Below are 23,176 nucleotides of genomic sequence, written 5' to 3'. Positions count from 1 at the left end.
GAGTTTTAGAAAGCAGGCATTCTTTATTGCAGCGCTGGATGCACGGGGGATAATTCCACCTAGCGTGCATGCCACAGCTTCAGCACAAACAAGTTATATGGAGTAAATAATTACATATTAATCAGATTAGTATACATATACATAAAAATTATTGCAACTGATTATCATAGTACTGCCTACATCCGATCATGTGCAATGAAGGATCCATTTGAGTCGAAGGGCTGCTTTTGCGACCACCGACCCATTTGAAGTTCTTGCTGGCTGTCCTTGAAGTCTTTATTCTTGTCCTTGTTCTTTGATCTTGAAGCTTAACGCAGCTTCAATCACATGTGGTCAGTTTCAACATTGTTCTCATGTAGTGTACAGGAACATCTAGTCATAAGAGCCAAGAACTGCAAAACTTAGGAGTAACTACCTCTACTAGTTAATTGCTTGGCTATACTTTTGTCTATTGCTTCAATCATAGTGTTAGTATAAGATTTCTAATAATTATTTACCAAATCTCACTTTTACAGTCATCTAGCAGCAAAACAGTTTCCACGGCTGGTACAAAATATTAAAACCATCAAAATATTTAGACATACCATACAGAATGTATGGACATATGCTATCAGAGGGGCACAAGAAGTTGGGAGGGGACACAGACAGGGCAGCTGACCCAAACTTGCCAACAGGGTATTCCATACCATGTGACATCACATCTAGTATATAAACTGGGGGGAGTGGGGGTGGGGGGATTGTCACTCAGGGACTAACTGGACATCGGTCAGCTGGTGGTGAGCAATTGCACTGCGCATCACTTGTATATTCCAATCCTTTTATTATTACTATTTTCATTTTATTAGTGTTATCATTATTAGTTTCTTCTTTTCTGTTCTATTAAACTGTTCTTATCTCAACCCACGAGTTTTACTTCTTTTCCCGATTTTCTCCCCCATCCCACTGGGTGGGGGGGGAGTGAGTGAGCAGCTGTGTGGTGCTTAGTTGTTGGCTGGGGTTAAACCGCGACAGGTCCTCACAGGGAAGATGTATAAAATAAACTTATTTTACACTGGATGTTAGTGAAAAGGCCAAGAAATTATTTTTCTCCTAGTTAAACCTACAGAAAGCACATTCATATCAAAGACACTAACATGCAAGCACAGATTTCCATAATAATGTGAGAAAGTGAAAGGAAAAAAGAGGAGGATTTTTACTCTTTGTAGTTAAGATGGATTGTATTAATTCCCTTTGTATACCCCAGTGGCTACAAACTAAACTGAAAAATATATCCAGAGGCAGATAATGTCCTTCCTCTCATAGGGTGAGAAGAATAAGCTATATTTCTGGAGGACTGTTCTCTTTCCTAACTGGAACCTGCTCATGCACTGATCCATTCGGTCCCACCCAGGTAAGGCTGCTGTTTAAGGCAGGCTCCCCAAGGAGGAGGATTTAGCAACAGTGACACAAACAGTCTGGCCTTCTCCTGCTCCTGATTTCTGCTGCTATGGCAGAGGAGGAATATACAGATTTATGGGGCCCAGTTGAAGGCAGCCCAGCCTCGTGGTGCCTCTTGTGGCCATGTCAAAGGAGGGCCCTGTGGCGCAGGAATAATCTCAAGGGCAAAACAACTGAATTTCTCTGGAGCTTTCCTAGAAATGTCACCTGGGACCATAAAGAGGTCAAACAAGTGTCATAGACTGGAACTCCATGCAGAAAGGTGCAAAGAGGATAGCGTAGATGTAAAAACCATGAGGAAGAAGGAAGGTTGGTGGAGGCAGTGGAAATATCCATCTAGCGAGTGAAAGTTGAAATAATCTAGGCAATTCCCTGCAACTATTTCTGGATTTTTTTCTTCAGCCTTTGAAAGATCACTTCAAAGGAAAAGAAGTCCCTAGGTAGACTTTCCTCTCTCTCAAGATTCTGTCTCAGTGAAGAGCCCTGTCTGAGCAGCTCCAGCTGTGACTTTCTTCAGTTTTTAGTATTTTCCTGTGTTGACCCTGTCAGGCCCATTGCTGGTGCTACACAAACAGCACAGAAACAGTAAAGGAGAAAAATTCCCAACCAAGTTTTCTGAAACATGCTATATTGTGAAGAGGCATCGAGTACCTCCTTTCTGTGCTAACAAGTTATTAAAAAAAGCACTCTGGTGGGAACAGATATAAACCACACTTTTTAACACTCTCTCACTTGTTGCCACAGAGATTCCTGCATTTATGGGGGACATCTGTCACAAGGGGTGAAAAAAATATTTTACTGTAAGCAAAGAACAGCCCGGGAACAAAATCATGTCTCAAAATCTAAACCCAAACTTTCTTTAAATTGTCCTTCAGCAAAAAAAACCCAGCCAGGAGTAGCAAAACAAACTATATTCAGATTGTAAATAATCAGACCAGAACAAGTCCAATGACGGAAGAGAACATGTGGCACTCAGAGCTCATAGAACAGGTTTAAGCTGCTTGAAAGATGGCAGGGAAGTGATCAACCAGCTCAGGAATGTGATTTCCTTTGCAAATAATTTCTAAGTGGAGATGTGACCAGCTCTGTGTTCTGCAGAAGGCAGTAGCCAGAAGCAGCAGAAAAAAAATTAATAAGGCCAAGTAAGCTAATTAGCAGATGTTATCAAGACAGTGCAAACAGAGTGATAAGGTGTGATTAAAGACATCTTTAAGCCACTTCCAGGCCTCTCCCTTCTGGAGAAGTAGCTAGGAATGCATGGGTGGTTTCATCACATCCTCACCATGGTGGACAGCCACTCAAAGTCAAAACTGGCTGCAACCCCCCCAGCTTTTCCAGGAGAGGCTGTGCAGAAGAGGATATTCTCTTCCTCTCCCATCCTAGTCTCATGCCTGTTGTACAAAGGAACGGAGGGGCATGGGAAGGGCGTCACACTGCTGATGTGCTAACACTTAGATTTTGAAAGAAGCTGCTTGTGTAGGATGTACTCCACCTTCTGCCTCTTGCAGATTAGATTCTCTCCATCTTACTAACAACTTTTGTTAGCTCATGCTAAGCATTTATTAAAACTCTCAAAGAGTTGTTCTCACCCTGTATATAGACAGTAGAAGCACAGGTGGAAAAACATGACTATTGCAGAGTCCTACAGCACACTGAGGACAAAATTAGCAATAGAGCAGAGATCTCCTGACTCCCAGTCTTGTGCTCTGCCCTCAGAGGCTTCAGCCACAAAATTACATAGGAGTGTTTTGAATGAGAAGCAATGCCCTGCCCTTGGAGAGGGACCCAAAAGGGGGCTCAGAAGAGAAGAGATGAAAGCACAGTCTTCCATGCTTGCAAGGAGACTAACCTAGAGGGCAGTCAGGTTCTGTCAGATCAGTTTGGTTTAACGAATTTAAGCTAGCTGCCACTACAAAGCCCAAAGCCTTTATCCTGGACCACAGTTTACGAGACGATGAACAAGACTTCTCCGGGAACTAGTATATACTGTATTTCCCAGTTCTCAAGATCTGAATATTTTATAATACTGTAGCCAAAATGTACTATTTATTATTCATGTGTCATTATATGCAACCATCCCATGCAAACATATCCAAACCCCATCTTTATGATATGCTGGCATTGAGAATGGAAATAAAAATTCAACATGGTCAAACTATTCAAAATGCAAGATATTGTACTCACATATTAAAACATTTTCATGTTAGTCACACATGATTACATGGAATTTTGCTGGTGAAGCAGGCAGGAGACTTTCTAACCATATTGTACACATGTATTTGGCTTTTAAAAATGACTGGAATTAAAAATAATTGCGTAATAATTGCAACATCTTTTGTAGCTGCTGAGCTAGCATTGCCAGGGAAGTTTAATTTTCCTATTTTTATTGTTTCTGTGCAAATTAAATTCTCAGCATTAACTATATTAGATTAACATTGGTGTGTGTGGTTTTTATAAGAAAAAAGAGAGGAAACACTGGCACAATTATGGCTGTTCTCAAAGGTAAAACACATGCAAAGCAAATTGGCCGAGGTAAGGACTGCAGATTAGCAGAGGAAAGTATGCTTCTGGTGATAATTTGTTTAATAACAATACTTGCCACTATTACAATAATGACCTAAAGTTTTGAAGTGCTCATTTCCTCCCTGTACTGTTTGCCACTTTAGAAGGTGTGGATATGGTTGAGAATGAAGAAGAAAAGAGTGATCACAGAGATCAAAGGAGACCTTCTCAGGTGAGGAACATGGTTGTGGTGAGTGGGACCAGTAGATGGGCATGACATGATGGGAAGATGGCTAACATCTCTGCCAGGACTCTCATGGTGGGACAGTAGGCAGAGGCTCACCAACTCACTTAACAGGACAATTTGTAGACAAAGTGTCCAGAGTTCATTGTACAGGGTCTAGAAGGCAACTGTGATCTTTTTGGTGAGATATGGAGGTAGGACAGTGGTTTGACATTGGCTTGCCAGAGGATGTGAGAAAGGATGCTCTGGAGGTTCAACTTTGAGAAGAGGGGCTTGGCCTACACAGGAAAGAGACTTCTGGAGCATATCCAGTGAAGCAGTAAAGCCCACTATAAAGCCCACTTGTGATTTTCTAACCTCTAAGCTCCTGTGTAACCAGACACTACACTGATCATTAATTTGGATATTAAACAAGTGCCCCAGTTCTCTTTCTTCTGAAGCAGTCCTTCCTGCCTGAGGGTCAGAGGAAGGGGAATTTGACACACAGGGAAGCTTTGGAGGGAACTGAAGTGCAGGACTTCTCTCATATGCTGAAGCACTTGTGCTCCTTGAAGAACTTGATATATTTTTTGGCCCCTCAGCTTTTTCCCAAGGAGGCCAGAAGGCGTCCAGAGGCAGAAGGGACTTGGAGTCCAACTCCCCATATACCCTTCCCACACACCCGGCCCTGGGCGAGCAGGATGGGCTCCTTGAAGCTTCTCCCACCATCATCCCGGGTGACAACTCCCTCTTTCCAACCTGCCACGGGGTGGCACCATCATCCCACTCCTTCCCCTCAGCAACACGCTCCTCAGGGCGAGAGCCCCGCGCGCGCAGCAACAGCCGCGCAACGGACAGGCGGCTCCGCGCGCCGCCACGTGACCCACCTCTGCGAGCGCGGGGGGCCGGAGCCCCGCGGTCACGTGGCCACGGAGTGATGTCACCCCCCCCACCCCCGTCCTATCTGCGTGGAGTGGCTGAGTGTCCTGGGGCGTGCGGTGGCACCGCTTCACCCTTCAGCAGCGGCGTGGTTCCTAGTGGCGGAGACGACCGTAGCAGGACGCGGTTCCTCCATGAGGTGAGCGCGGTTCGGCGGGAGGGAGGTTGGTTGCGTGCACGCACGCACGTACGTCATGGCGGCGGGTGTTGTGAATAGGGGCTTTGTGTGCGGTGCCCACCTGTCCCCACCGCCGTCTGCGGGGGACTGTTGCCGGCGGTGGGTGGGCGCTTCCCTGACGGAGCCTGGGGAGGGGAAGCCCTCTGTTCGGCGTAACAGGAGGAAACTTCTCCTTTCTCTTCCCCTGGCGCTGCTGGAGAGCCCCGTTTCCCCGGTGTGGGGGAGTGGAGAGCACTGGGGGGGGGGGGCCAGCCCGTGAGTCGCTGCCGCTTGGCTGTTTCATTTTATTTACTTTATTTATAATTTTATTCTTTTTTCTCTCCCCTCGGTGCGTGGCGGGGGTGGCAGCTGCCAGCGGGGGTGAGCGGTAGTGCCCCGGTGCGGTCAGGCCGGCGCCGGTTCACTCTCCCCCGCTCCTACCCGCCTGGCCGGGGGTCTCCGCGGGTCCCTCAGCCCCCAGCGGCCCCGAGGAGCGAGCGGAGCCGTGGGGGCCGCCCTCGCCGCCTCAGGGCGGGTCGCCCGGTCCCTGACAGCGCGGGTCTGGCTGAGCCCCAGGCGTAGCAGTGCCGCCTCCTCACTCCCTCGCCTGGGGGGGCCCTGGTAGGAGTTAAATCCACCCCCGGGTGGGCGGGGGGACGACCCTCAAATTGCCTCGCTCCGATAAAAAAGGTGGTTCTGGGGACGGCGTTGTCTTGGTGCTCGTGTGGGGCGGTTTCTCTTCGGGGTTTTAGTGGAAAGTCGTGGAAGGGCGGGCTGGCTACCGGGCTTCCCGGGGGGCGGCGGTTGGGCCGGGCTCCGCCGGTTCCCCCCGCGCCGCTGCCAGCCGCGTCTTCTGCTCCGCGGGCACTCACGGGGGCTATACGTTCCTGTGACAGCGGGGGCTTAAAAGATCAAAATTTTCTGTAGCTGTAAAAAAAAAAAAAAAAAAAAGTCTGCTTTAGGAATCGCATCAAGTTTAGCCAGGAACCCGTGCTTCTAACTTCCAACAGAGCACGCAAAAGATTTTGCTTTCTCTTGTACAGCGTTTGGCAGCACAAGCTTTCTGCAGTCTGCCATTGCTACTTGTGACATTCTTAAGTTTCTCCCTGTAGAAAGACTAGTTAAATTCTGCTTTATCAGCATTGCAGGTTCTTAACAAATTCTCCAGTTTGTTTCTGTAGTGAGTGTGAGCATGCTTATTACAGAACTGATATAAAAAACTTGCAGTCTAGTTGGAGTGAGTGCTACTTTGGATAGAAGCTGTAGTATTTTTCTTTTTTTTTTTTTTTTTTAATCCTATCGGGTTGCAGATTAGTGTGTGTTTAAAAAAACAAAATCAAATGCCAGAAAATACCCATACATCATTTTAGAAAGGTATTCTGATGTCCTAGATTAACTAGGAGTACATGAATTTAGTAAATATCTGTCAATGACCTGCTTGGCTCTTGTCTTGGGACACTCATGGAAAGCTGTCAATGAGATTTTATTTACTAATAGAAGAATTGCATAGCAGCCATATGAACCAGAGTAGAAGAGCATTTGAGTAGAATGAGGCTTGATATGAGCTCAGGGTTCTCTTGAGTTGAGGCCATAAGTCACTATGCAGTAGCAATCTCTCAAAATATTGGCCCTGTGCCATTCTTTTCTCTCTTCCAAGAGTGCATCTGCTAGCAAAGCAATAAAATGCTACCTCCTTCCCTCTCCTTCCCTGAACCAACAAATGAATAACATCAAGTGGAGAAGAGACTAGGCGGGAGGCTGCTGGTCTCATGAAGTGATATAAGCATTTCACAAGAGGGTTCACTCACTTGCCTCATGTCTTTTTTTTTTTTTTTTTTTTTTTTTATATGTTCCCCACTATGTTACTTTTCTTCTCCCCTTCTCTAATAAGGAGTTTGTGCTTCTTCTGAGGGAGAAGCAGTGCCTGGAGAAACATGAAAGCTAAGCTCTTGTGTGAGATGTTGGCAATTTCTAAAACCTACTGCAACAATACCCTAATCACATTCCTTCTGAGAGCTGATTGTGGGCTGGTTCTTTTTGCATAGGGATAATGCTTGAAATGACTATAAAGAAAAAAACCAAGCAAAACTAGAACAAATCAATTCAAAGTTTTAGTGCCTTGCTTAGTGGCAGAGATAGTAGGCTACTGAAAATCCCAAGTGGATACTGAAAATCCCAAAGTGGGAGCATAGCAATCCATAACATCTTCTGGGGTTATAGATTCAAATAACTGTCTCTCCTGCTGTGTGCATACTTCCTGCATGTCTGAGAAGCCTGTTCTCTCCTGCATTCCTTGGAGTTGCTGTCTAGGTGTCTGTGAATGCACACAGGTGATAGCTCTGCATTTGAGGTAGTTTTGGGCTTGTTTTCAGAGTTGTCAGTCCTTGCTGCTCCTTATATTTTGAGGGTCATCTACTAATGCACTTCTACGGTGTAGAGGAAGTAGTGCAAATAGCTATAATTCAGGTAAAACACTACAGCAGAGCTTATCACTGTCAAACTGCCTGAGACAAATGCGAGTTTGGTAAAGTGTGGAAGCAACTGAAGATCTCTACTGGCACTTAGGGCTAGCAGCTAGTCTAGATACTTGCTGAGGACTGCTGGAGTGGAAGTACATACCAGTGAAAGAAAGCATCCTTCCCTTGTGTTGAGATCCAGAACAGGATGGCCAGTAATGCCTGGAGGTGATGGTGCTAGTCAGTGTGCTGAACTTGAGATGACCTCTGGAGGGGACAGCCTCCAGCCTAATGGTTAGTGCATTTGTCGGGGAAGTGTTAGATCTTTATTCAAGTACTTCCTCTGCAGGTAGATCTTGCATTTTTAGATGAATGCTGTAATAACGTACATATATTTTTCTAAAGCAGTGTCATGGTTTCAGCCCAGCCGGTAACAAAGGACCACACAGCCACTTGCTCTCTCCTCCCTGCCCCCCTCTGGTGGGATGGGGAGGAGAATCGGAAAGGAGAAAAGAAAAAAAACCCGGAACCGCGAGGGTTGAAATAAGGACAATTTATTGGGACAACACGAAAAGAGAAGTTACAACAGCAACAACGGTACTAATAAAAGAATAAACAAAACGAGTGATGCACAGTGCAACTGCTCACCACCTGGAACCCGATGCTCCACCACTTCCCCCACTGAAAGCCGAGAACTACCCCCCAGCCCGCTCCCCATTTATATACTGAGCATGATGTCACATGGTATGGAATAGCTCCTTGGCTAGTTCAGGTCAGCTGTCCTGGCTGTGCCCCCTCCCAGGCTCCTGTGAAAATTAACTCTATCCCAGCTGAACCCAGGACATTATCCACCCCTTATTCTATACCATCTACATCATGCCCAGATCTTACATTTTCTGATTAATCACCACCACTTTCCTTGTCTTTGAGATATATGTATATGGACACCCTCACGCACAAATAGCATTCCCTTAGTCTATGGGCCATCCCTCTAATGAGTCCATCAATTTTATTTAGCCCATGACTTTGGGGCTCCATCTGTTGTAACAGTCCTTCAGGATAGCAGAGATGGTATGAGGTGTTGTATTGTTGAATGCTGCCTCTGGAGCTTGCAGCTGGTATATTTGGTGCAACCCATGCCCTTGGTCTTGTCATGGTTTAACCCCAGCCAGCAACTAAGCACCACGCAGCCGCTCACTCACTCCCCCCCACCCAGTGGGATGGGGGAGAGAATCGGGAAAAGAAATAAAACTCGTGGGTTGAGATAAGAACGGTTTAACAGAATACAAAAAGAAGAAACTAATAATGGTAATGATAACACTAATAAAGTGACAGCAGTAATAATAAAAGGATTGGAATATACAAATGATGCACAGTGCAATTGCTCACCACCCGCCGATCAACACCCAGTTAGTCCCCGAGAGGCGATCCTCCCACCCCCACTCCCCCCAGTTTATATACTAGATGTGACGTCACATGGTATGGAATACCCTGTTGGCCAGTTTGGGTCAGGTGCCCTGGCTGTGTCCTGTGCCAACTTCTTGTGCCCCTCCAGCTTTCTCGCTGGCTGGGCATGAGAAGCTGAAAAATCCTTGACTTGGTATAAACACTGCTTAGCAACAACTGAAAACATCAGTGTGTTATCAACATTCTTTTCATACTGAACTCAAAACATAGCACCATACCAGCTACTAGGGAGACAGTTAACTCTATCCCAGCTGAAACCAGGATGGTATCCACCCCTTATTCTATACCATTGACGTCATGCTCAGTTCCCATACCTTTAGTTACATCCCAGTCAATCATCATCACCTTTTCCGTCCCTTTGAGACTTATAAACAATGATATATATGTATATATGTCTACACACACAGAGATATCATTCCTTTGGTTTATGGGTTGTCTTCATAAAATGTTCGTTGAGTTCATTTAGTTCCCGACTCTGGGCTCCATCTGTCATACCAGTCTTTCTGGGCAGGAGGGATGGTGCAAAGTCCCCTCAGTCGGTAGAGCAGAGTTGGGCTTCAGTGCAGTGTGACGAGCAGGTGACATTGGACGCAGCAGGAGGATGGTGTGCACCGTTGGATTGTTGCATGCTGGAGTCAGTTCTGGTTCCATCACTACTGCGCTTCACTCAGTTTTATCACAGTTTTTCTTGCTTGATCTAAGTGATTCTTACTATAGTACTATGGATATAGCATATAACAATTATAGTAATGATAACATACAGTAGCAGGGTTATATAGCAACTAATATCATACAGTTCAATTCTGGCTATTCTCACCTAAAATCAAACCCCCTTGAGGCACACATCGGACTTCCCCATCTTTTCGCATCACCCACCAAGTGCACCCAGGCCCTTGAACAAAAGCAATCCCATGAATGGGTTTGCATTTGCCTGAGGCAGGAGTAACCCAGACTGTCTTCCCTAACATATTTTTTATGTGCACTACAGGGACTTTATCCCCTTCTACAGTACATAAAAATTCTGACTGGGCAGGGCCACCCCGATTGGCAGATCCTCTGGTGTTGACTAACCAGGTGGCTTTTGCTAAATGTGTATCCCAATGTTTGAAGGTTCCACCCCCCATTGCTCTCAATGTAGTCTTTAACAGTCCATTGTATTGTTCAATTTTCCCAGAGGCTGGTGCGTGATAGGGGATATGACACACCCACTCAATGCCATGCTCTTTGGCCCAGGTGTCTATGAGGTTGTTTTGGAAGTGAGTCCCGTTGTCTGACTCAATTCTTTCTGGGGTGCCATGTTGCCACAAGACCTGCTTTTCAAGGCCCAGGACAGTGTTCCGGGTGGTGGCATGGGGTACGGAATATATTTCCAGCCATCCGGTGGTTGCTTCCACCATTGTAAGCACATAGCGCTTGCCTTGGCGAGTTTGTGGGAGTGTGATATAGTCAATCTGCCAGGCTTCCCCATATTTATATTTCGGCCATCGTCCTCCATACCACAGGGGCTTTAACCGCTTGGCTTGCTTAATTGCAGCACATGTTTCACATTCATGGAAAACCTGTGCGATAGTGTCCATTGTCAAGTCCACCCCTCGATCGCCAGCCCATCTATATGTTGCATCTCTTCCCTGATGGCCTGAGGTGTCATGGGCCCACTGAGCCATAAATAGCTCACCCTTATGTTGCCAGTCCAGGTCCACCTGAGCCACTTCAATCTTGGCAGCCTGATCCACCTGTTGGTTATTTTGATGTTCTTCAGTGGCCTGACTCTTGGGTATGTGAGCATCTACGTGGCGTACTTTTACAACCAGATTCTCTAGCTGGGACGCAATATCTTGCCACAGTGCGGCAGCCCAAATGGGTTTGCCTCTGCGCTGCCAGTTGCTCTGCTTCCATTGCTGTAGGCACCCCCACAGGGCATTTGCCACCATCCATGAGTCAGTATAGAGATAGAGCACTGGCCACTTCTCTCTTCTCTCAGCAATGTCTAATGCTAGCTGGATGGCTTTCACCTCTGCAAACTGACTCGATTCACCTCCTTCAGCAGTTTCTGTGACTTGTCGTATAGGACTACACACAGCGGCCTTCCACCTCCGATGCTTTCCCACAATGTGACAGGACCCATCAGTGAACAGGGCATATTGCCTCTCATTTTCTGACAGTTCATTATACAGTGGGGCCTCTTCAGCCCGTGTCACCTCCTCCTCTGGCGACATTCCAAAATCTTTGCCTTCTGGCCAGTCTGTGATCACTTCCACAATTCCTGGGTGACTGGGGTTTCCTATGTGAGTCTGTTGTGTGATTAGTGCAATCCACTTACTCCATGTGGCGTCAGTTGCGTGATGTGTAGAGGAGACCCTCCCTTTGAACATCCAGCCCAGCACTGGCAGTCGGGGTGCTAAGAGGAGCTGTGTTTCAGTACCAACCACTTCTGAGGCAGCTCGAACTCCTTCATATGCTGCCAATATCTCTTTTTTAGTTGGAGTATAGCGAGCCTCGGATCCTCGATATCCCCAACTCCAAAACCCCAGGGGTCGGCCTCGGGTCTCCCCAGGTGCTTTCTGCCAGAGGCTCCAGATAGGACCATTCTCCCCAGCTGCAGTATAGAGCACATTTTCAACATCTTGTCCTGCCTGGACTGGTCCAAGGGCTACTGCATGAACTATCTCCCGCTTAATTTGTTCAAAGGCTTGCTGTTGCTCAGGGCCCCATTTAAAATCATTCTTCTTCCGGGTCACTTGATAGAGAGGGCTTACAATCAGAGTGTAATTTGGAATATGCATTCTCCAAAAGCCCACAACACCTAAGAAAGCCTGTGTTTCCTTTTTATTGGTTGGTGGAGACATAGCTGCTATTTTGTTGATCACATCCATTGGGATCTGACGACGCCCATCCTGCCATTGTATTCCTAAGAACTGGATCTCCCATGCAGGTCCCTTGAACTTTCTTTTATGGCAAAAACAGCCTTCAGAAGGATTTGGATTATTTCCTTCCCTTTCTCAAAAACGTCTTCTGCTGTGTTGCCCCATATGATGATGTCATCAATGTACTGCAGGTGTTCTGGAGCTTCACCTTTTTCCAGTGCAGCCTGGATCAGTCCATGGCAAATGGTGGGGCTGTGTTTCCATCCCTGGGGCAGTCGCTTCCAGGTGTACTGGACACCCTCCAAGTGAAAGCAAACTGTGGCCTGCACTCTGCTGCCAGAGGGATTGAGAAAAACGCATTAGTAATGTCCATTGTGGAATACCACTTGGCTGCCTTTGATTCCAGTTCGTATTGAAGTTCTAACATATCTGGAACGGCAGCACTCAGCGGTGGCGTGACTTCATTCAGGCCACGATAGTCTACTGTTAGTCTCCATTCCCCATTAGTTTTCCGCATGGGCCATATGGGACTATTAAAGGGTGAGTGAGTCTTGCTGATCACTCCTTGGCTCTCCAGTCGGCAAATCAGCTTATGGATGGGGATCAGGGAGTCTTGGTTGGTGCGATATTGCCACCGGTGCACCATTGTGGTAGCAGTTGGCATCTGTTGTTTTTCAACCCTCAGGAACCCCACAACCAAAGGGTCCTCAGAGAGGCTGGGCAAGGCGGACAGCTGTTCAAGTTCCTTCGTCTCCAAGGCAGCTATACCAAAGGCCCAGCAGTACCCGTTTGGGTCCTTAAAATACCCTCTCCTGAGGTAGTCTATGCCAAGGATGCACGGGGCCTCTGGACCAGTCACAATGGGATGTTTATGCCACTCATTCCTGGTTAGACTCACTTCAGCTTCCAATACAGTTAGCTCTTGGGATCCCCCTGTCACACCAGATATACAGATGGGTTCTGCCCCTTTATAACTTGATGGCATTAGGGTACATTGTGCACCTGTGTCTACTAAAGCCTTATATTCCTGTGGGTCTGTGTCGTGGTTTAACCCCAGCCAGCAACTAAGCACCACGCAGCCGCTCACTCACTTCCCCCCCCCCCCAGTGGGATGGGGGAGAGAATCGGGAAAAGAAGTAAAAGTCGTGGGTTGAGATAAGAATGGCTTAACAGGACAGAAAGGAAGAAACTAATAATGATAATGGTAACACTGATAAAATGACAACAGTAATAATAATAAGGATTGGAATATGCAAGTGATGCACAATGCAATTGCTCACGACCTGCGAACTGATGTCCAGTTAGTCCCTGAGGGGCAATCCCCCCACCCTCACTCCCCCCAGTTTATATACAAGACATAACACCACATGGTATGGAATACCCCGTTGGCCACTTTGGGTCAGCTGTCCTGGCTGTGTACCCTGTGAACTTCTTGTGCCCCTCCAGCTTTCTCGCTGGCTGGGCATGAGAAGCTGAAAAATCCTTGACTTTAGTCTAAACACTATTTAGCAACAGCTGAAAGCATCAGTGTTATCAACATTCTTTGCATAGTGAACTCAAAACATAGCACTATACCAGCTACTAGGAAGACAATTAACTCTATCCCAGCTGAAACCAGGACAGTGTGATGTGCCAGGCCATTGAATCCACACTGTCCAGTAGACTCGGTTGTCCCTCTCCTCCACCTGGCTGGAGGCAGGGCCCCTCTAATCCTGGTCAGAGTATCCGTTACTCACGTTTCGCAAACATGAATCAGAAGTCCCTTCAAGAGCATCAGAAATGAGATCAGCCCTTCTACTCCGTCTGGGGGACTGCTCACAGGAAACTGGAGCAGCAGTTTTCCAAGAATCCTCTTTTCTGGTTGCTTTTTCTCGCAACTCCCGTACCCATGCATACAGGACTGAGGTAGGTTCTCCATCCCACTTCCTCATGTCCTCTCCATGGTCACGCAGGTAAAACCACAGGTTGGCCCGTCGTGTGTACTTTCCTCTCTCTTGGGCAGAGGAACGCTTACTCCTAATATCTGCGATGCGGGCCTGTACGGGTGGGGAGGAAGACATATCCACTTTGAATTGCTGGAACTCTCGGGACAATTCCTCTACAGCCGAGACACAGGCCCGTAGGGAGGAAGAGAGACTTCCTTCGTATTGCCGGAGTTGGACAGCCAATTCATCCACCGTTTGTCCATGGCCTTCTTTCCAGGACATTACTGCCAATGAGTTGGCATAGGTTGGTGGTGCACTTTGTAGAAACTTCCGCCACATGGGTTGTGTGCATTGGACTTCATCTGGATCTGTGGGTGACTGCACATTTTCTGGATCATTATAAATCACCTCCAGCACGGCTAATTCCCTCAGGTACTGGATACCTCTCTCCATGGTGGTCCACTTGCCTTGGTGACATGTAACTTCATCCTTGAAGGGGTATCTTTCCTTCACACCTAACAGAAGTCGCCTCCAGAGGCTGAGGACTTGTGTTTTTCTCCCAATCGCCTTGTCGATGCCCCCTTCCCTAGATAGAGATCCCAACTGCTTGGCTTCCTTACCCTCTAATTCCACACTACTAGCCCCATTATCCCAGCATCGGAGCAGCCAGGTAACAATGTGCTCACCTGGGTGGCGGCTAAAATCTTTTCGCATGTCACGCAACTCACTCAGGGATAGAGATCGGGTGATTATTTCAGGTTCTGCCTCTTCCTCCTGTTCTCGTGATGACCCTGGTTCATCTTCATCTCTCACTAAGCGAACTGATTTCTTTGTGTGTTTCTTTTTCTGTACAGGGGCGACTGATACTGGCACAGGTTGGTTCTCTGGTTTAGCTGCAGTGCCTGTTGCCGCGGTTGGGGTAGCCAGTGTTCCTGTCACTCTGTTTTCCCTCTTTTCCCCCTGAGGGTGCTGCCTAATATCAAGCAGTGTTTGTTAGATACTGGCCAGGTGTCGCGTCCCAAAGTCGGAGCGACTCAGGTCTGTGGATTTCCTTTGTCAGAATTAAGGTGAAACGACACCAGGGGAGTTCAATCAACAATCAACATTTATTCAACCTAGCTAACTTTGTCCAAGTACACGTGAACTTATCAATATGAACCTTGCAACATGTCGTTAAGCCGCTGTTTGAGAAGAGAAGGGAAGTATAGAAAAATGAAATGGAAAAAGGAACATGAAACTGTGTCAGAAGGAGAGCCCTCCTGTTGAGTCACGAGGTTCAGAGCAGACCCCCTTGCTTTCTGGACTCCTTCTCAGAGAGGAGCCCAGGGGCGGCTAGATCCACTCCTAGTCTCAGACTTGGTCAACGGTTTATGTTTAAAAGGATGAGGTGTAGGGACTGTGGAAAAGAGAGAAGGAAAAGGGAGAGAGAGAAAGAAAAAGAAAGAAAGAGAGAAGAGAAGGGTTTCACCAGTCCTGGGTCCAGCATTGGTCCAGCCAGCGTAGAGATCCAGTTCCGGAGGGCGTGCACTGAGGACTCGTTCTCTCTTCTTTTATAGTGTGTTGGTTGATGATCTCAGCATGCGCAGTTCCCACACCTGGGGTTCACTGGAATCGGTCAGTGAGGTTTGGGGGGGGTTCATTGTGGAGTTGCCTCTCTCTTTTCCTGCTGGCATGACCGCTTAAGATAGAAGCACAGTCCCAACTTCCATGGGGCCTTCTTCCTCCAGGAAGGCATAAATTGTGTTCCTTCTCCTGGTCACTTAAGATAAGGAATTGGGGCTTTGGAGAAGTGCGTTCCCACCCTCCGTGGGGCCCTCTCCTCTGGCCACATTGTCCCGTTCACAAAACTCCAGCATTTTTACAGAGGCCGTTTTCTCCAGCAAAGCTCTTTAACGGATGTTTGAGACATTGAATTTGTCAGACGGTCACACCAGGGCCCAGCACAGTGCAGGAAGTTGTGCGTCTCTGGAATAGCCACAGCATTTTTCTTTCAAATTTTCTACTACTTCATGAGGTTTCTGTAGCTGTTTGGGAGTGAAGTTCCAAGCCACTGGAGGTGAGAAGTTCTGAATGCTGGTCACTTTTTAAGAGCCATCTCTTAAGAGCACAGGAGCAGGCAATTCCAAAGTGTTGGAAGTCAAGGAAGCGGGGCAGAAGGCTGGGTTGGCTGAGCAGGGTACTTCTAGAACTTAGGTGGAAAAGGGAAGTGTATGGACATTGGACACAAGGACAGGTGACATGGGAGGAGCACAGAGACGCTGTTCCTCACTGTAGGGAGAAAATTTGTGCGACCAAAGCTCGATTAGACTTCAAGCTGGCCAGCACTGTGAAGGAGAACAAAAAGGGCTTTTTAAAATATGTTAACAGCAAAAGGAGGATCAGAGGAAGACCCTGGTGATTACAGGTCTGTCAGTCTCACTTCAGTGTCTGGTAAAATTATGGGGAAGGTTATTCTGAGAATTATTGAGAAACACTTGAGAGACAATGCAGTCATTGGTCATAGCCAACATGGGTTCACGAGGGGAAAGTCCTGCTTAACCAACTTAATTTCCTTTTATGACAAGGTCACCCAGCTAGTTGACCTAGGGAAGCCATTAAGTGTGGTCTTTTGGGATTTTAGCAAAGCTTTTGATACTGTCTCTGACAGTATCCTTCTGGACAAAATGTCCAGCACACAGCTAGACAAGTCCTTGATACGTTGGGTGAACAATTGGCTGACAGGTCAGGCTCAAAGAGTTATAGTAAATGGGGTTACATCAGGCTGGCAGCCAGTCACTGGTGGGGTTCTGTCCTGGTTTCAGCTGGGATAGAGTTAATTGTCTTCCTACTAGCTGGTATAGTGCTATGTTTTGAGTTCAGTATGAGAAGAATGTTGATAACACACTGATGTTTTCAGTTGTTGCTAAGTAGTGTTTAGTCTAAAGTCAAGGATTTTTCAGCTTCTGATGCCCAGCCAGCAAGAAGGCTGGAGGGGCAGGAGAAACTGGGAGGGAACACAGCCAGGGCAGCTGACCCAAACTTGCCAACAGGGTATTCCATACCATGTGACATCACATCTAGTATATAAACTGGGGGGAGTGGGGGTGGGGGGATCGCTGCTCGGGGACTAACTGGGCATTGGTCAGCAGGTGGTGAGCAATTGCATTGTACATCATTTGTACATTCCAATCCTTTTATTATTACTATTGTCATTTGATTAGTGTTATCATTATTAGTTTCTTCTTTTTGTATTCTGTTAAACTGTTCTTATCTCAACCCATGAGTTTTACTTCTTTTCCCGATTCTCTCCCCCATCCCACTGGGTGGGGGGGAGTGAGTGAGCGGCTGCGTGGTGCTTAGTTGCTGGCTGGGGTTAAATCACGACAGGTTCCCCAGGGCTCAATTTTAGGGCCAATGCTGTTTAATGTTTTTATAAATGATCTGGATGCAGGAATCAAATGTACATTAAGTAAGTTTGCCTGCCAATGATACTAAACTATGAGCAGCTGTGGACTCCCTCGAGGGTAGAGAGGTCTTACAGAGAGATCTGGATAGACTAGAGAGATGGGCAATCACCAACCGTATGAAATTTAACAAGAGCAAGTACTGGATTCTCCACCTGGGACAGGGTAAGCCTGGTTATGCATACAAATTGGGGGACAAGACGCTGTAGAGCATCCCCGTGGAAAGAGATCTGGGGGTTTGGGTTGATGGCAAGTTGAACATGAGTCAACAGTGTGCCCTGGCAGCCAAAAGGGCCAACCATGTCCTGGGGTGCATCAAGCACAGCACAGCTAGCCGGTCGAGGGAGGTGATTGTCCCCCTCTACACTGCACTGGTGCGGCCCCACCTCGAGTACTGTGTGCAGTTTTGGGTACCTCAATATAAGAAGAACATCAAACTATTAGATGTTCTTGGTATTGGATACTAGGTCAGGGGAGCTCAGGCATGTGAAGCATTTGAGAAGTTGTGTACTGAAGGTGGGCAGCAGAAGAGATGCTAGTACTGTGGATGCCTCTGGTGCTCTGCAGTGCTGGCTGCTGCAAAGGCTTGTTCTCTTGGGTCAGAGCAGGGCTTGTGATTTAGAAAGTGATCATCTAGAGAATAAATGGTGTTGTAGTGCTTTGGGAGAAGACACTTCTGGGGCCCCTTGTTTTCCCCTGTGAATGTAGGTGTATTCACACAAAGGAGATGTACATGTATGGCAGCAATGGTATTCTTCCAGACCGTTTTTCTTTTTTTTTTTTTTTTTTTTTCTCTTTATGTTGCCAGATCTTGCATGGAGTCTCTAGTTCTTTTCTGTAACTTCACAAGGTGAAAAAAAATTTTGAAGTATTTTTGGTAGGGGAATGGGAAATTAATTGACATTATGAATGATGCTTTGCTGCAGAAGAGCACTGTCTGAGATGGAGGCTTCTCAGGGTGCTCTGAAAGGTGCAAGATTTTTGACACCTAAAATTAATTGAATTCAGCATTCACTTATCAGTAAAGGGTAGCTGTCATTGGCATGCACAGTCTGCATAGCATACTGTTTTACTGTAAACTTGTAGCTTTACTTAGTAAAGCTAAGTTTGTTTTACTGTTGCATCACTGGATCTTTGGCCATTCAAGGAGTTAATTGTAACATTGTTTGAAAGACCTTGCTCTGATTTGAATGCAATTTAATGAAAGGAAAAAAATGTCAGTATGGTTGTTTACTGTGGTTTGCATGAATCTCACTGTAAATCAGCGGGGAAGATTAATCTTTTTCCTGTTTAAACCTAAAGATTGTATTGTATATTAAAACACAGTTTCAGTGAAATTGAGGCTGAAGATTACTGCCACTTCATTGTCTCTTGTTTTAGCTAGATAGGTTTACCACCCACCTAAAGATGTTTTCTGTGGCTTGTATTCCTGAAAGCTATTTCTTAACATTAAGCTGAAGGAAGATGAGATAGAGGACTAGATATTTAATTTTGGAGCTAATGGTTAAAAGCATGTGATCAGCATTAGCTGTTGAGAATCCCTGGAGTTAAGCACTTCTCCACTGCTAACTTGCTGCAGCTACAAAATGACAGTGCTCAGTATTTATTATCACATTTGTTCTGAAAGTGGAGAAATTACACTATTAGAGATTGCTTCTTGTTAATACCTGTGATTCACTGCACTGTTTTGAAGTGTCTTTATGCTCCTTAGTGAATTTCTAGTAGTAGTTTCCTATCTTGTAAAACAGGAGTGTATTAATGGTGCTTCCTTTATCCCCCCTCTGGTAAATGAACAGTTGTCATAAAGCTGTGCTAAATCAGGGATGCTGACCTCTTTTTGCATCAGTTCCAATAATTACACCCTTTGAGAGGTGACTTCCTCCTTTAAACAGTGCTAAGAAAAGGCAGCCCTCACTGCTTCATGGGTCTTTATCTCTACAGCTGAAGGATTATGGGCATTATGAGGCACAAGCTGTAATCTTAATGTTTGTGTTTATCTCTTATGGGAAAAATACAGATGTGACACACTAAACCTGGGAATGCTGTTTTTTTGTGCTTATACATGCTTTTTAAATTATGCTGTGGACTTAAGTTTCACATTCAATGTATAAAATGCACTTATGTAAGAGGTGAAGTATCCTCTGGGAAAAATAAGTTGGCTTCTAACAGAAACACAGCTTGCCTCCCTTCTTCCTTCCTCAAAAGGGGGAAAAGTCGCATGCTAGGAGTGCTTGCAAAGCTTTTTAATTAGACTGTATTTACAGGTTCCTCATAGAAAAGAGTCCAGCTTTGCAGCTGTTCTCTGCATATACCTACAAGGAGTTGTCATTTCCCCCATAGCCCTGTAGTTGAGTACTTTATCTTCCATGTGAGCTATAACAAATATTTTATTCATGGGAGCCAAAAATGCTGAGGGAGTAGAAAGGGGAAAGACAGCCTATAGCAGATAATTCTTTGGCAATCTGTATGTGGGGAAAGATTTCTTGTTTTCACTTCCCCATGCAAAGGATTTATTTGTATTTTATTAAATGGTCTAATTAAACTGGTTACCTTTTTTTTTAGTCAAATATGTTTAAATTTTAAAATAAAAAGTCCTGTTAAGTTTTGTATTTTGTTGGATATTGTATGATGTTTCTCAGCTTCTAAAGTTTCTTTTAATTCTGTTTTTGTTTTGTTCTGTTTTTCCCCAAATTTTTAAAAACAGTTTGGGGTTTTGGCCTCCATTTTCTATTTTTTTTTCTCATTTTTTGCTGGCACAGTATGAAAAAAGGCCAGATAAGTGTAATGGCGTTTGTCCTGTCTGTACCCTGGCATTTCTGGTCTTTACAATGCTCATCATGCTTGGTGGTGTTAGAGAACAATTTAGGAGATTATTGGGCTCTTGCTGAGGTTCAGGCTCCTTTCCAGTGCAGGTGTTTTGGGTTTGTGTGGCGGGGTTTTGGTAACGGGGGAGGGGCTGCAGGGACGGCTCCTGTGAGAAGCTGCTAGAAGCTCCCCCAACTCCAAGTCGGACCTGCCTCTGGCCCAGGCTGACCCAATCAGTGACAGTGGTAGTGCCTCTGGGAGAACAGATTTAAGAAGGGGAACCGGTAGTGAGTTGGGGGATTGGAATATGGGAGGAGTGCCTATGCAGATACTGAGGTCAGTGAAGAAGGAGGGGTGCTGGAGGAGGGGATGCTCCTATAGCCTACGGAGGTGAACGGTGGAGCAGATATCCACTTGCAGCCCATGGAGGACCCCATGCTAGACTTGCAGCCCACGGAGGACCCCATGCTAGAGCAGGTGGATGCCCCCGAAGATGGCTGTAACTCCATGGGAAGGCCTGTGCTGGAGCAGTCTGTGACTGAAGATCAGCCTGCAGAAAGGACCCATGCCCGAGAAGTTTGTGAAGAATTGCAGCCTGCAGAAAGGACCCACGTTGGAGAAGTTTGTGAAGGACTGTCTCCCGTGGGAGAGACCCCATGCTGGAGCAGGGGAAGAGTGTGAGAAGTCCTCCCCCTGAGGAGGAAGGAGCAGCAGAGACAAGGTGTGGCCAGCTGACCCCAACCCCTATTGCTGGGGGGAGGAGGGAGAGAGACCCGGGAGTGGAGTTGAGCCGGGAAGGAGGGAGGGGTGGGGGGAAGGTGTTTTAAGACTTGGTTTTACTTCCTAATATCCTAGTTTTGATTTGATTTGTAGTAAATTAAATTGATTTTGTTTCTTCCCCAAGTTGAGCCTGTCTTTTGCCCGTGACCATAAGTGGGGAGTGATCCCTCCCTGTCCTTGTTTTGACCCATGAGCTTTTCTTTATATCTTCTCCCCCTCATCCCACTGGGGCCGGTGGGGGAGGAGTGAGCGAGCGGCTTCGTGGTACTTTGTTACCGGCTGGGGCTTAAACCATGACAGCAGGTTATGACAGCTGTTGTGCAATCTCATGGTTTCTCCAAAGTTTGAGTAGGTGTAGCAGAAATCAAGTTGTATGCTTCTCTCAGAGCAACCTAAAATAATTCCTTCTTTTTGGTTATTCAAAACTTGCTTTTTTTTTTGGCTATATTTTGTTACTATTTTACAAATATTCCATTCAGCCCAAGAAAAAGCTAAGAAACTGTCACTTAAGACAGGGAGTGAAAAGCTGCTGCATTTCTTAAAACTTTTTTCCCCCTCCTTTTGTATGGTAAAGAATTAAAATGCCACAAGCCCATTTTCCTTGATATGAAATGCAAGAACTCCAAATTAAACCCCTTGTTCGTATACCTGAAAGCAGTCAGGAATCTGATCTGACTTCAGAATGACTGTTTAATTAGATTTAGTAATTTACTTAGATTTAATGATATTTTAACAGCCTACAGAATTATCCCATCCAGATTACCTATTGGAGGGAGGTGTGTGTTCTGTGGGAAATGTATTTGTGTGTACATAGTATTTGGGATTTTTTTTTTTTGTTTGGGTGGATTTTTTGGTGTGTTGGGGGGGGTGGTGTTTTGAAGAAACGTACTTGTGTTTTAAATGGCTGCCAGATAAATATGGGGTTGAACTAAATGACATGTTTACTTAGTGCTAATTGCTATTCCTGAATGGTGCTCAGCATTGTATTTTGTGGAAGCATTTGTATATACTCTACCAAGAGTGTACCATGTAGTTGTGTTTTAAAACTTAACTCATAGTAGAGTGATCATGTAGAACATAGCAACTTGTTTCATAAAAGAAAGTCCCTTATTATTATGAAACAATTGAATCTCACTTTGCTTATCAAACTGTAATCTACTGTTTCTGAAGAGTGATGTGAAACATTAGTGACCCTGCGTGTCCTATTTGAATTTATGCTCCAGTCCTCATTTTGGTTAGTTATTTATCTGGATAGACTTGTAATATTTTCTTTCTTCTCTCCACCCTAGGAGAAAAAGTTTATACAGCTGAACATCCTTTACTTTAAACTGTTCCTTCAGAAGGAATTTGTATAGCAGCTAAAACTTGGTAGATGAGCGAGCATACTGTAAAAGTAGAAATTTTGAATGTTTTTGTATAGAAGGCTTTGCCCAGTCCAGAAGTATGTTGTTGTTTAAGTTTTTTTTATTGTGCTCTTGGAAAAAACACGTTGCTGTGCTACTTTAACATGCTGTTCACCATTACATTTGTCTTGGATTGGTAATATGTTGTATACTGAAGCTTTCCGTAGGAAACTTTGCCGTAGGTACTCGCTCCATGTTTCCCTGTGAGAGCTTACAGCTTGTCTGTGATGTTGGTTATATATGTTTGTGCAACTGCTGCCTTTCTTCATTTGAAAGGGAGGAAGGAGGAACATGACTGTCTGTGATAGTGCATTGTCAAATTAAAACCAGCCATGCATGACTCCAAGAATACACATACAGTTTCTTATGGGGAAGAGTATAAAACAATTCTTCCAGTGATAACATCTGTTCTTGCTCAGATGGTTCCATCTGCTATGTTGTGTTGAGCTGTACTAGTACGTGTCGTGTGGTTTAAGTATATCTTTGAATTTGGTTAGTGGTTAAACTTGTACATACAATAGTGGTGGTACTTCTGCTACCCAGTACACACCCGCAGTTGTAGGATAGTGAAGTTTTAATTGAATGACTTTTCATACGTTTCTGCTTTTCCCACTTCACAAATGGCTGCCCTGATGATAATGTTAAAATAGGTAGTGGGCAGAGAAAGCTGCTTATGTGTATGAACATGTTGGTGATCTAATTATGGCAAGAGGTAGCTACTATAACATGATACACATTTGAGTTCTTGGTAAAGATTTGCTCTATTATTCTGTGG

At 45.6% G+C, this 23,176-nt stretch overlaps 1 long non-coding RNA gene across 1 annotated transcript in view; it reads left to right on the top strand.

The window, feature by feature from the left end:
- The first annotated feature begins 5,092 nt into the window (after window positions 1-5,092).
- Window positions 5,093-23,176, top strand: part of LOC121232799 — a 114,332-nt gene continuing 96,248 nt past the window's right edge. Inside the window, exon 1 of the long non-coding RNA XR_005931687.1 lies at window positions 5,093-5,240. This is a non-coding gene — a long non-coding RNA (uncharacterized LOC121232799). The remainder of the gene's footprint in view (window positions 5,241-23,176) is intronic.

Source organism: Aquila chrysaetos, chromosome W (genome assembly GCF_900496995.4).
Source record: "Aquila chrysaetos chrysaetos chromosome W, bAquChr1.4, whole genome shotgun sequence".
NCBI lineage: Eukaryota > Metazoa > Chordata > Aves > Accipitriformes > Accipitridae > Aquila > Aquila chrysaetos.
Note: the sequence above shows the minus strand (reverse complement) of the source record. Positions and strands in the feature narration are given on the sequence as shown.